Below are 14,491 nucleotides of genomic sequence, written 5' to 3'. Positions count from 1 at the left end.
CCTTGGAAATGAACAGAGATCATTCTGTAGTTTTTGAGATTGCATGAAAGCACTGCATTTCAGACTCTCTTGTTGACTATGAGGGCTACTCCATTTCTTCTAAAGGATTCTTGCCCTCAACAGTAGATATAATATTCATCTGAATTAAATTAAAAAATAAGTAAATTTAATAAATATTGATTCTGAGTTTCAAAATATGAGAGAAGTTACTCTCTCCAGGTTAGTTTATAGCTAGCAACTCTATGGCAGCAATTTCTTTTTTTTTTTTTTTTTATATGACAGCAATTTTAAGTGCAAATAAATGGTTCCAAAGGAAGTCACATTAAGCTCCATTCTAAATTTTAGGAGAGAAAATGAATTGAAAAAATTGGCTTAATGTATTTTTGTAAAAATTAATACAAATCAGCTGCTAAATTTAGATTCTGAGCATTGCCCTGAAGAGAACTATGTGTTCTCTTCTCATGTGGAAAACCATGAAAAAACCTAAAATGTGTACTGGGCATGTGTGCTCACTCTTATCCAACCTCTTTGTGAACCCATGGACTGTAGCCCATCAGGTTCCTCTGTCCATTGGATTCCCCCAGCAGGAATACTGGAATGAGTTTCCACTTCCTACTCCAGGAGATCTTGCCAACCCAGGGATCAAAGCCAAGTCTCCTGCATTTACTGCATCAGCAGACAGATTCTTTACCACTGTGTCACCTGGAAAGCTGGAAGCATCAAAATGTGTACTACTGACTAGAAACTAATCTTTATCTTTTTTTAGATACTTGTCTACTCACCTTGTGGAAATAATCCATGATATTGTTTCTGCCACATAAATCTTTTCATTTAAACTTTCTTGAATGAAATTTTTTAAATGCAGAAATAAAGGAGTTATTACTTAAGCCCTTAACTTGGGACCATTTCTTTTATTTCAACATTGACAGGAAAAATGTATGTCACAAATACATTACCAAAAAATGGAACATAATGACATCATCTCTGAGAATGTAATACATGTATTTCTTTAACAAGTCTTATTTTTGGACAACCAGCTTTGTTACCTGTTGAGTATTGTTATATATTGATATTGCTTGAATAAACTGAGAAAGGAGGTTAGAACATAGGAGCTTCTAAAGTCTGTTAAATTATCTCCATAGCACAGACATTGATGGTGTGATCATCCTGTGAAACCTTTCAAATAATTTGTGTTTGTATACGTGTTTATTTGTGTACATGTGTGTGTATGAGAGAGAGACAGAGAGAGAGAAAGAGAAAGAAAAAGATAGATATACCCACTGAACTCCTTGGAAGGATAGTTTAAAAATACCTTTATCATCTCTCTGGATCTAGCAAGATATTATCCAGTAAGTCATAAACAGGAAACCACATGCACAGTTTCCTTTACTAAAAATAATGATAGGTTTAATGTATTTAAAATACTTTTTAGGTAGAGTATAATGATGGGAAGTCTAAAATACTTTGAAAGCAATTCTGTTTGACCACTGTCTTCTTGGTCTGTGCTCATTAATTTAAGGTATAATGAACTCTCAGAAGCATGAACAGTTCCTTAGTAATTTATAAGTGCAAAAGCGTATCACATCTCAAAACAAAACATAAAGCACTAGGGGAAATGCTGGTAGAAATTAATGGTTAGGAAACAGCTCAGGAGCACCACAGGTGGGGTTAGACTAATAACCTCATCACTCTAGATCTGTTATTTACACTTTCTGAACTTTAATTTCCGGAGAAGGCAATGGCACCCCACTCCAGTACTCTTGCCTGGAAAATCCCATGGGCGGAGGAGCCTGGTGGGCTGCAGTCCATGGGGTCGCTAAGAGTCAGACATGACTGAGCGACTTCACTTTCACTTTTCCCTTTCATGCATTGGAGAAGGAAATGGCAACCCACTCCAGTGTTCTTGCCTGGAGAATCCCAGGGACAGAGGAGCCTGGTGGGCTGCCATCTATGGAGTCGCACAGAGTTGGACACAACTGAAGCGACTTTGCAGCAACAGCAGCAACTTTAATTTCATTTGTAAAACCATAACAATAATGGGAACTAATTTACAGACTTGATATAGAAATTGAAAGACAAAAATCCATGAGAATACAATGCCTGGTACATCCCAGGCTCAGTAATTATTAGGTGATATCACTATTTCACCATAATTATAACACTTACACACTTCTAAGTGTATAATACACACTTCTATGGGACTAAAAGTCCATTAAAATGAGTAAAAGATAGAATAGTTCACCTGTTCTTAAAATACCTCATTTTAGCAATAGCTTGATATCCAGTAAACTTTTCTCTCCAGGGATAGAAATTCTGGCTTAAGCATTTTTATTTGCACTGAATCAACCACCGTCTGGAAACATGGTAGAAAAATAATCAGAGAACAAAAGTCAGTGTGTATTTATGTATTAGGAATGGTACAGAGTACTGACAGGATTCATATCAGATCTAAACATGGGGTCAGACTGTCCTATTTATTCATGAAAATTTCCAGTAGTATACACCTTGATTAACAACCTGTGTTGAATATGACTTGGAGAAAAATTGGCACATTGTGTATTTCCAATTGAAAGTAATGAGGGAATCTATTTTACTTGAATTTTTCTTTTTTTCTTTTATCTATGGCATCATTTTATTTTACACATGTAGGATTGTTTCTCATTCTTCTAGCTTGTTCATCAAGTTGAAAAAATCTCTCAAGAGACATACTAAAGTAAGTGGATAAGTGTCAATGGAGGGCCAAGTGACAAAGAGATGTGTTGTCTTAATCACAAAAGACTTATTGTTTCTTTTCCTGAAGGAAAGACTGACCCTAAAGACAAGGAAAGGTCAGTACTGTTCAGGGTTACTTAACTCACTGAACTATTGTTGCTACAGAAAGTTGGAATGTAGTTTTGATTTAAATCATTTAAGATTGAGAATAAGCAGAGATAGATAAGGACAACATGATGAAAAAGTCAAGGGGAACCTGCAGATTTGGAAGGATACCTTTCAGTAGCTACAGATGAATCATGTAATAGGAAAGAAACCCAACTTTTGACTCTTTGTACTTCTTTCATCCCCATCTGTTTTTGGGCTTTCTGTTACCTCTTTAACAACAGATTAGAAAATGAATACTTGTGTTTTATTATACATAGTCCTCAATTCATTTCAGTTCAGTTCAGTTCAGTCGCTCAGTCGTGTCCGACTCTTTGCGACCCCATGAATCGCAGCATGCCAGGCCTCCCTGTCTATCACCAACTCCCGGAGTTCACTCAAACGCACGCCCATCAAGTTGGGGATGCCATCCAGCCATCTCATCCTCTGTCGTCCCCTTCTCCTCCTGCCCTCAATCTTTCCCAGAGTCAGGGTCTTTTCCAATGAGTCAGCTCTTCGCATGAGGTGGCCAAAGTACTGGAGTTTCAGCTTTAGTATCATTCCTTCCAAAGAACACCCAGGGCTGATCTCCTTCAGAATGGACTGGTTGGATCTCCTTGCAGTCCAAGGGACTCTCAAGAGTCTTCTCCAACACCACAGTTCAAAAGCATCAATTCTTCGGCACTCAGCTTTCTTCACAGTCCAACTCTCACATCCATACATGACCACTGGAAAAACCATAGCCTTGACTAGACGGACCTTTGTCCTATTCCTTTGTAAAATACCCTTTTAAGGAAAACAACCTCAAAGAGCAAAACTTACAGTATTAAACTTACACGACCCCATGAACTGTAGCCCTCCAGGCTCCTCTGTCCATGGAATTATCTAGACAAGAATGTTGGAGTGGGTAGATATTCCCTTCTCCAGGGGAATCTTCCTGACCCAGGGATTGAATCCAGGTCTCCTGCATTGCAGATAGATTCTTTGCCATCTGAGTCACCAAAGAAGCCCAAACTTATAGTAAACATAATATTGAAAGAAATGTCCAAGTGTCTAAATTCAGGTTTAAAAGCAAACTTCTAGAAGGAGTTAAAATGCTTTCTTTGTAAACACTGTAGATTTCTACCTTTAAACATTGATGAAAATATTACAAAGTATTCACAGTAGCAGTTACAGGAAAATTGAAAGATTATTGTACAGCAACAGTGAAACTACTGAGATGTCATAAAGAGATGCACTTATTTGTCAATGAGCTAAACATTTATATATTCTGTGAAACAGCTTGAAATGATTTAACTATAGAAGGCAATTCCTTATTAAAGATATCATGTATTCCATGCTGATCTAAGTCACTTCAGTCGTGTCTAATTCTTTGCTACCCTATGGACTGTAGGCTACCAGGCTCCTCTGTCCATAGCATTCTCAGGCAAGAATACTGGAGAGAGTTGCCACACTCTCCTCCAGGGGATCTTCCTGACCCTGGGATTGAACCTGCGTCATCTCTTTTATGTCTTCTGCATTGGCCAGCAGGTCGTTTACCACTAGCACCACCTGGGAAGCCTGAGATATCATGTATATAAACCCATTATTCTCAAAGTTTCCAGACTTGAGAGGAGTAACCTCCACTTTTATTGCCCGTTGTCACCTAGTCTTTCTCATATTTATCCCTAGTCATAGCTGGCCTTCCTGGGAACATCTCCATGTAATTGACACTCTAACATTTAACCAAAGTATTTTTAAAATTGTCATTTAAAAAAAAAAAAAACTCTTCCTAAGGGTTGAAAAGAAAATAATCACTGAGGATAGTGACTACAGCCATGAAATTAAAAAATGCTTGCTCCTTGGAAGAAAAGCTGTGACAAACCTAGACAGCATATTAAAAAGCAGAGACATCATTTTGCCAACAAAGGTCTCATGATCAAAGCTGTGGTTTTTCCAGTAGTTTGAATGGATGTGAGAGTTGGACCAGAAGGAAGACTGAGCTCCAAAGAATTATGCTATTGAACTGTGGTGTTGGAGAAGCCTCTTGAGAGTCCCTCGGACTGCAAGGAGATCCAACCAGTCCATCCTAGAGGAGATCAGTCCTGGGTGTTCATTGGAAGGACTGATGCTAAAGCCAAAGCTCTGATACATTGGCTACTTCATGTGAAAAGCCAATTCATTGGAAAAGACCCTGATGCTGGGAGAGATTAGGTCAGGAAGAGAAGGGGGCAACAGAGGATGAGATAGTTGAATGGCATCACTGACTCAGTGGACATGAGTTTGAACAAACTCCGGGGAGGTTGTGAAGGACAGAGAAGCCTGGCATGCTGCCATTTATGGGATTGCAAAGAGTCAGACAACACTGAGTGACTGAACAACAACAACAACATTGATTAGCTGAAACCGAATATCATCTGCCTTTGCCCCTATAGGTGTCAGGCCCCTCACCTTCCCCGAGAGTCCTATAACAGCAGTTTCTATCCTCAGACCCTCGCCTTCATTATTGAATACCCCTCAGATGTAAGGCTTACCAAGACCAGAAACTCCAACTCCTCTCTCCTCTAGAATTCAGCCACCAGGAAAGAAATAACATGATATTCCTCAGAAGAATGTCCTGCTCCCAGCTAAAACATCTGTATAATTGGACCTAATGCCTAACACATCATCAAGAACCATCTACACCAGTGCAGTAAGGCCAGCAACTCTCGTGGATTGATTATAATTTGCTTAACAAAAAAATCTGTACAAAAGTGGCTCACAAGTATCTTCCTCAAAAAAAAAAAAAAAAAAAAGCTTTTAGACTAGGAACCAAAATAAAATGGAAAAAAAAATCCACAATATTAAATAGTAGTTTTTGTTTTTGTTTCCCAATTAGAGAAGTTTTTAAAATTTCCAGGGCCCAGTTGAGTGTTTGTGTTTATGTGTTGTTTTGAATGATGTTATTTCATTGTAGTCATGGACACTTAAGAGCAGTTTTCACATGTACTATATTAAGATCACCTTAATTACACATCTACTCTGTAATAAAAAAAATTAGTTTTATTGTCAATTTAAGGCATCACCAAACATTTGCTGACACTTTCAAATAAAAAATAAAAAAGAACACACAGGGAATTGCCTCAGTCAGAAGAGTGTTATGTCAAGGATGAGATTTACATGGACTTTGAAATATTTTTGTTCTATAAAATATAGATTCAGTTATCTGTGGAAACAGCTTTACATCTATATTCACAGAGAACATTTTTTTTTCTCTTGTTCATTTCGCTTGTACATTGACCCATGTTTTTCCATGCGTCTAAACAAAAGAAATTTGTTTTTTCTCTCACAGTCCATTTTTTCAGTATTTAAAAATAGTTTTTTATTGTTCATTGTGTTTTTTACTTCAAACAACCAGTTGTTTCCACATTCATTTACATTACACTGTTTTCAAACTTTCTAGTGCCCTGTTTGAAAGACTATCCATGGTCATCAGTTGCCAGTAGTTGCTTACAATATGACACTTAAAACTGAGCTTAATATTTATGGGTGAGAGTATCTCTCTCTTTCTGTGGCATGGACATTAATTCTTTTAATGAAACATTGGTTTTCATTAGCTATTTCATTCACTATGCACATGTTGGATTTTTTTTTTGTATTGAATCATAATGATGTTCCCTTTATCTTATGTATATTAACGTCTTTGAATTTTTATATTTTTAATCTAATGTGCATTATTTTAAATAGAAAAAATATAGATATAGGCAGGGAAAGCGTTAGCCTTAAGCCAGAGAAAAATCTTTATACTCTGTCATTTGATCTAGAAGAGGTTGTTTAAAGCCAAAGTTGACTCTAAGAGACCTGGGGATATTGATGAGACATTATACTGAATGGAAAAAAAAAAAAAAAAGTGTGGACACAGAGTGTTTTAAAATTTCGGAGACAGTGATTTTTGTTAGTTTAATTTAAAACCATAATCAGATATCACTTCACACCAGTCAGGATGACAATTATTTATTTGTTAAAATTAATTATTTGTTTAAAAAAAAATAGTTGTGGGCAAGGATATCCAGAAATCAGAAGCTTGGTTTACTGTTGGTGAGGTTGAAAATTGTACATTTGTTATGGGAAACAATATGGAGGTTACTCAAAAATTAATCATGAAACTATCATATGATCCAGCAATTTCACTCGTGGGTATTTATCCAAAAGACTTGCTTTTGGATTAACATTGACATATTCTTTGTAGCGCTTTTCCCAAGAAGTTGAAGTGTTCTAAATACCCATCAACAGATAAATGGATAAAGAAAATGTCATCTATACATGGGGCTTCCCTGGTGGATCAGCAGTAAAGAATCTGCCTGCAATGCAGAAAACTTACAGGAGACATGGGTTCGATCCCTGGGTTGGGCAGATCCCGTGTAGTAGAAAATGGCAACTCACTCCAGTATTCTTGCCTGAAGAACCCCATGGACAGAGGAGCCTGACAGACTCCAGTCCATGGGGTCACAAAGAGTTGTACAAGTCTCAGCAACTCAACAGCAACGTACAATGGGATGGTTTTTACCCTTAATAAAAGAAGCAGGTTTGGCAATATGTGACAACTTGGAGGAACTTTGAGGAATTTATTCTAAGTGAGCTAGTCACAGAAAGACAAATATTGTGTGGTTCTACTTATACGAGGTATCTAAAATGGTCAAATACATAGAATCAAAAAGGACTTCCCTGGGGGTTCAGACCAAAAAGAATCTGCCTGCAGTGTGAGAGACCTAGATTTGATCCTTGGGTTGGGAAGATCCCCTGGAGGAGGGCATGACAACCCACTCCAGTATTCTTGCCTGGAGAATCCCCATGGACAGAGAAATCTGGTGGGCTACTGTCCATGGGGTTGCAAAGACTCCATGATAACTGAGCGACTTTCACTCACTCGCTAGAATCAAAAAAAGGAATGGTGGTTCCAGGAGCTAGGGGTGGAAAGAAATGGGAAGTTATTTATCAAGGGGCATAATGTTTCAGTAAAGCCTGAGGAGTTCAGTTCTAAAGATCATACAACATTGCACCTATAGTAACCAGCACTCTATGTATCATAGACTTATAAACATTTGTTACAAGGGTAGGTCTCATGTTGCTGCTGCTGCTGCTTCTGCTAAGTTGGTTCAGTTGTGTCTGACTCTGTGCGACCCCATAGATGGCAGCCCACCAGGCTCCGCCATCCCTGGGATTCTCCAGGCAAGAACAATGGAGTGGGTTGCTATTTCCTTCTCCAATGAATGAAAGTGAAAAGTGAAAGTAAAGTCGCTCAGTCGTGTCCGACTCTTCAACCACATGGACTGCAGCCCACCAGGCTCCTCCATCCATGGGATTTTCCAGGCAAGAGTGCTGGAGTGGGGTGCCATAAGTGTTCTTAAAACAAGAAAACAACAACAACAAAAAATAAAAGCATAATTTCAATGAAATTAATATTTCATTCTAGATTTTGTCTGATAAGTTGTATATGACCAGTGTTTTATAAATAGAAACAATGAGCTAAATGATCACACTATTTTGGGATCATGTTAACCTAAGAACCTTTTTTATATTTAGACTATAAAAGCCTGTTGTGTGTATTACTGTAGTCTTTATCTTTTACATAGCATTTCTCTTACAAGCCACATTTTATTGACAAGTTAAAAATGGTTTTGCACAGTATCCTCTTTGATTTTAAAATAATACACATTCTCAATCTCTAAAATAGCGGTTCTCAATGGGGATGTTTTTTCCCCAGAAGATGTTTGGCAGTGTCTAGAAATATTTCTGGTTTTCAGCTGTGCATGAATGTGGGGGTGATGCTATATCTAGTGGATAAAGACCAAGGATGCTGCTAATTTCCTTGCATGTACAGTTTCACAGTGGTCAACAGAGAATTATCCAGTGCAACTTGTCAGTGGGGCCAACATTGAGAAATTCTGCACTAGAATTTAAAACATTGTAATGTGTGAATAATTATTTTTATCAATATGTTTTTTCAAACATGAAAATGCCAACTTTGCAGATTCTGCCTAATTGTAGTTCGTTATGTGAAATATGCCATTTACCTATCTGAATTAATCTGATTATAGGGTGTGGGTGGTGTTTGTATATGCTTGGCACGTATTTCTAAATGAAGGGCTACTGTTTAAATGCTAATAACAGTATATTTACTCCATTGTAATAAATTTAGTAAATTTCTTATGCATAATATTTTGATACATTTCAATTTACCACATTATGGAAAATGAAAAAATGATCATATCATCAGTGAAAATAATCACCAATACTCAAGACATTTTAATATTAATACTAGAATTTAAGGATAAAGGCATAATGATATCTGTTCATTAATATATGTATTTTCTTAGTCTAAATCCTATAGATTTGGGAACATATTCTTTAAAAAAATTACTGTATTTGAAAAAAAAGTCAGTTGATATCTGTTCAATTGTCTCTTTTAATTTTGTGTACAGATATTTAAAATACATCTTAAGCAGACAATTTCAGGCATTGAAAAATTATGAGAAACAAGAATTTTAAGGTGTGTTCTCATGAAAAAGCATGAATCTGTCACAAAATATAAAGCAAAGATAGAAAGTGAAAAATATTTGGATACTGAGATATGTCTTAAAGCTTAAGGGGGGAAAGTGGTATATATATGGGGCTTCCCAGGTGGTGCTAGTGGTAGGAACCTGCCTGCCAGTGCAAGAGATGTAAGAGATGCAGGTTTGACTCCTAGGTTGGAAAGATCCCCTAGAGGAGTGCGTGGCAATTTACTTCAGTATTCTTGCCTGGAGAATTCCATGGACAGAGGAGCCTGGCAGTCTTCAGTCCATGGGGTTGCACGGAGTCAGATATGACTGAAGAGACTTAGTGCACATGCACACTTGTGTGTGTATATATATATATATATATATATATATATACACACATTCTTATTGGGAGGGAGAAGAAGGTGTTTTGCCTGCTTTTTGGCATACCATATGGCTCAGAGGCTAAAGCATTTGCCTCCAATATGGGAGACCTGGGTTCGATGCCTAGGTCAGGAAGATCCCCTAGAGAAGGAAATGGTAACCCACTCCACTATTCTTGCCTGGAGAATCCCATGGGCGGAGAAGCCTGGTAGGCTACAGTCCATGGGGTCGCAAAGAGTCAGAGATGACTGAGTGACATCACTCACTTCGCTAATGTGACAAACTGGAACACTAGAACATACAGAGGGCAAGAAGTGGGAGTCATTAAGTGGGGAGAATCTGAATGGAAGGAGGGCAAGGTCAGTCGCAAGTCATGTCCGACTCTTGGGACCCTGTGGACTGTAGCCCACCAGGTTCCTCTATCTATGGGATTCTCCAGGCAAGAAAACCGGAGTAGGTTGTCATTTCCTTCTCCAGGGGATCTTCCTGACCCAGGAATTGAACCTGGGTCTCCTGTACTGCAGGCAGAGTCTTTATCAACTGAGGTACGAGGGAAGCCCCAGTGGAGAATGCCCATAAATGGAAGGTGAGTTATCCAGCGCCCAAGTCAAGAGACTTTCTTATATATGCAGTATAAATGCAGCTAGAAGTGCTGGGGGAAATGTAAGAATCCAACTTAAGATGGACCGCAAATTAAGTCTGTATGTATAGGATATTATCTGCTGGCTTCTTTCTCCTCTCTCTAAGGTATAAAGATGCTGACTGCAAAGGGAGTAAGTTTACTCTCAGGTTTGAAAGGGTGTGAAAGTTCAAAGTAGCTATTCAGAGCAAAGAAGCCAGCTGTAGACATTGACTAGAAGGCTGAAGAGTTCACCTGAATAGTACCCATCTACATAATCTGCAGGCTCTTTGATATTTCTATTCTAAAAGAGAGTTAAAGGGCATATTAAATATTAAACAGTCTCTTTCAAAGTGTTCTTGAAAATGCAGTCTAGGTGTCATTTCAAGTTATTGCTAAAGCTTGAGTTGATTATTAGTAGGCTTCTGTTAACAACCACAGTTATAGATACTGGACACATTATTTTTTTCTATTGTAAGGTGTGCTTTTATTTTTTCCTATTTTAAAGGTAAAAAACAAGACCATTTTGATTTATATGCATTTTATACAACTAAACTGAATAAGCATTCATGATGCCTTTCTTACTTGAATTGAAGGGGAGAGAGAGAGCTTACTACACTAAGAAAATGAAGGTCTCAGTAGACAATCTGAATGGAAACCTTTAATTAATTCATTCAGTGATGAGCTGGAGTTTAGACAGTTGTTACTGCTTATCTTAAATCACAGAATCTGTTTTGTAGCTTCTATTTATTTTGAAACCTGTACTTGGGCAAAATAATAGAAATTAAACAGTATTGGGATTGGTTGGATGTTTAAATTATAAATTTGGCTGGACAAGTGGTTATCTGTTAAAGTTTTCCTTTGTACAGAGTCTGGACTGCTAGTATTGAATAATGTTAATCCATATGTTAAATTTTTATGAGGAACTTTAAAAATAATTATTTAAAGTGTTCTGATGTTCAAGTTCTGTAATATCACAGAAATATGACTAGTACTTTAGTTCAATACTGGTATTCATTATGTATTCTACATGGAGAGCAGACACAATAGAGAGGGTACTTAGAACCAACTTTAAAAGGTAGAGCTTGTCTAGGCACCTTTATTCCAGGTAAGAGTCCAGTTCTCAGGTAATGATAGAGTGAAGTATCATTCATATGTTTACTTGGTTATCAGAAGTGGTCACATGAAAAATCACAGCATTTAATTTGAAGGAAGAAGAGATTTAAATGAGGAAATGTCTTGAAGGAGAGAGAATATGTGTTTTATTTTTGGCCATCAGTTTATAGAGAAGTGTCAGCAAAGATGAAGGATAGTAGTTGGGGAGACATAAAATTAATGTCAGTGTCTCAAGTCTTTTATTGGTTTTGTTGTTGTTATTTTTCTCTAAGTGTGGGCTTCCCAGGTGGCTAAGTGGTAAATAACTCACCTGCCAATGCAGGAGACACAGGTTTGATCCCTAGCTCAGAAAGATCCCCTCAGAAAGGAAATGGCAACCCATTCCAATATCCTTGCCTGGAAATTCCATGGAAAGAAGAGCCTGGAGGCTGTAATCCTTCAGGTCACAAAAGAGTCGGACACAACTTAGCAACTAGAGAACAACACAAAATTATTTCCATCTGCAGGAAGTTGATTAATGTCAGCATCTCAAGTCTTTATTTAGTTTTTGTTGCTGTTATTTTTCCCTAAGTATACAGAAGTGGGAGCTTCATCCATAACATCATAGTCATAGAACATATATTTTAACCACAGTAATAAAACCATAAAAAAGAACACTTGGATGGTGAGTTCCAACTTAAACACAATTTCATTATCCCACTACAGTATACATCTAACATCTCCTAAGTGTCGTGTGTTAGGAAGATGGGAATAGCAGCATTTGTGTTCTTTCAAGATTCAGTAACTAGGGAGGAAGCTAAGGGAGATAAATAAATACCTGAATGATTAGAATATTGTGATGAATAGGGGAAGAGATGATATAATTCTTATTTATGTGGATACTGAGACTCAGAGACAAAAATTGACTCTACCTAGGGTATTAGGCTGGAGAGGGCAATGGCAACCCACTCCAGTACTGTGGCCTGGAGAATCCCAGGGATGGCGGAGCCTGGTGGGTCACACAGAGTCAACACGACTGAAGCAACTTAGCAGCAGTAGCAGGATATTCGGCTAGTAAAAGGTAAAGTTGGAATTCAAAACTCCTCCTTTTCTGGTTCCACAGCCAGTATCTTTTCCGAGTTTTAATAGTAATTAAATATATTTAATTATGTTTTAACTTATTTTACCCAATATAGTGACATTCATTTTTATAAGTATTAAATAGGTCTGTCAGCAGATTTTCCCCCAATAATTATTTGACAATGACCTTGTTTACCTTTGCATAATATTAATTTGCAATAGCTTTTAGGTTTATTAATTTATTTGGAACATCTTTCTTGATTATTCTGCACATTCCAATTTATGGCCTATAAAGTAATGTGATATCTTGAAATGAAACATAATCTATTGATATCCAAACACACCTGCTATAGATTGATTTGTATCTCTACAAATTTCATGTGTTGAAATCCTAACGGAGTGCCCTGGGATGTGACTTAATTTGGAGATAAAGTATTAACAGAGATAATCAGGGCTTCCCAGGTGGGACTAGTGATAAAAAACCCACCTGCCAGTGCAGGAGACATAAAAGATGTGGGTTCAATCCCTGGGTTGGGAAGATCCCCTGGAGGAGGGCATGGCAACCCACTCCAGGATTCTTGCCTAGAGAATCCCATGGACAGAGGAGCCAGGCAGGCTACAGTCCATGGGGTCACAAAGAGCTGGACATGGCTGAGGGACTGAGCACACAGCACAGAGATGATCAAGTTAAAATGAGGTCATTATGGTGGGCCCTAATCCAGTATGAATGGGGTCCTTATAAAAAGGGGAAATTTAGAGACAGAATGGTGCACAAAAAGAAAGCCATGTGAAGATGAAGGTAGGGATCTCCGGTATCAGCAGAAGCCAAAGGATGGCTTGGTCTGGATACAGGCATGGGGTATTTTCCCAAATAATTGTGTTTTGGTATCAGCCAAGAAGAAGGCAAAAATAAAGGATATGAAGGGAGATAATAACAGGTAGATGGACATCAGGAAGTAATATGTTCCCTGAGAACTGAAGGGTTCTAGGAGGTGCCAGGCAAAGAACTTGGGAGAAAACAAATCTCAGCAGAAGGAATAGTACTCATGAAGGCCCTGAGTTTTTAAATGTTAGTACCTGTTAGAATAAAAAAGAGAAATAAAATAAAGCCTGGGGTTACAGCATAGTTAATGTGGAGACTCTGAGGATGGACATACATACAAGGGCTAAGGCTATACCAGCCCCTCAAGGACAAGTTAAAAATTGTGACATTACTCCAAGTACATAACTTTAATCAGCCTTGAATTCTCAGTCTAAGCATCAGTGTACTAAAGGAGATCCAGTCCAGGTGTTTTGAAGAACAGTGTTGATCTTTCTTCTGGGCATTCTGAGAAAACAGGTCAAGGATCTTTATGGAATGTGCTGTGCTAAAAGCCGCTTAGATATCTTTTCTCCAAAGTTTCTCAATTACAGCACTCATTAAAAATTTCACTTGTTTATTGATGTATTGATTCAGCCTCCTGCCCTGTTATGGTTTATTATCATTTATTTCCTTTTTGTCCACCAAGAGCACCCTGCCACCCACGTGCAAGTGGACAGCAGTCATACTAGGCCATTCTAGGAATTACTGTAGGTTCTGAACCCTCTGGGACTTCCTAGGCAGTACTGTGGTAAAGAATCCACCTGCCAATGCAGGAGACACAAGAGACATGGGTTTGGTCCCTGGGTCGGAAACATCCCCTAGAGGAGGAAATGGTGGTCCATTCCTGTAGTCTTGCCTGGAAAATTCCATGGAAGAGGAGCCTGGTGGGCTACAGTTTCTCTGAGAAGTGTAGTTTTGTGTCACTTTGATTGCTTGTTCACTAAAAATTCACAGTTACAGTTTCTGGTACTAAAATCAGGAATCATGTTCCACAAAATTTAGAAATGTTAATCTCAGGTCTCCACACATGGTTTTTAACTTGATGGAACTTCGAGTAGAGGTGGGATTTTTATTGTATTTTCCTTTATGTTAACCTAG

The 14,491-nt window shown here is 38.0% G+C and overlaps 1 protein-coding gene across 2 annotated transcripts in view; it reads left to right on the top strand.

The window, feature by feature from the left end:
• Positions 1–14,491, top strand: part of NCAM2 (neural cell adhesion molecule 2) — a 564,637-nt gene that overhangs the window by 54,572 nt on the left and 495,574 nt on the right. The gene's annotated exons all lie outside the window — the stretch shown is intronic.

Source organism: Bos taurus, chromosome 1 (genome assembly GCF_002263795.3).
Source record: "Bos taurus isolate L1 Dominette 01449 registration number 42190680 breed Hereford chromosome 1, ARS-UCD2.0, whole genome shotgun sequence".
Classification (NCBI taxonomy): Eukaryota; Metazoa; Chordata; class Mammalia; order Artiodactyla; family Bovidae; genus Bos; species Bos taurus.
Note: the sequence above shows the minus strand (reverse complement) of the source record. Positions and strands in the feature narration are given on the sequence as shown.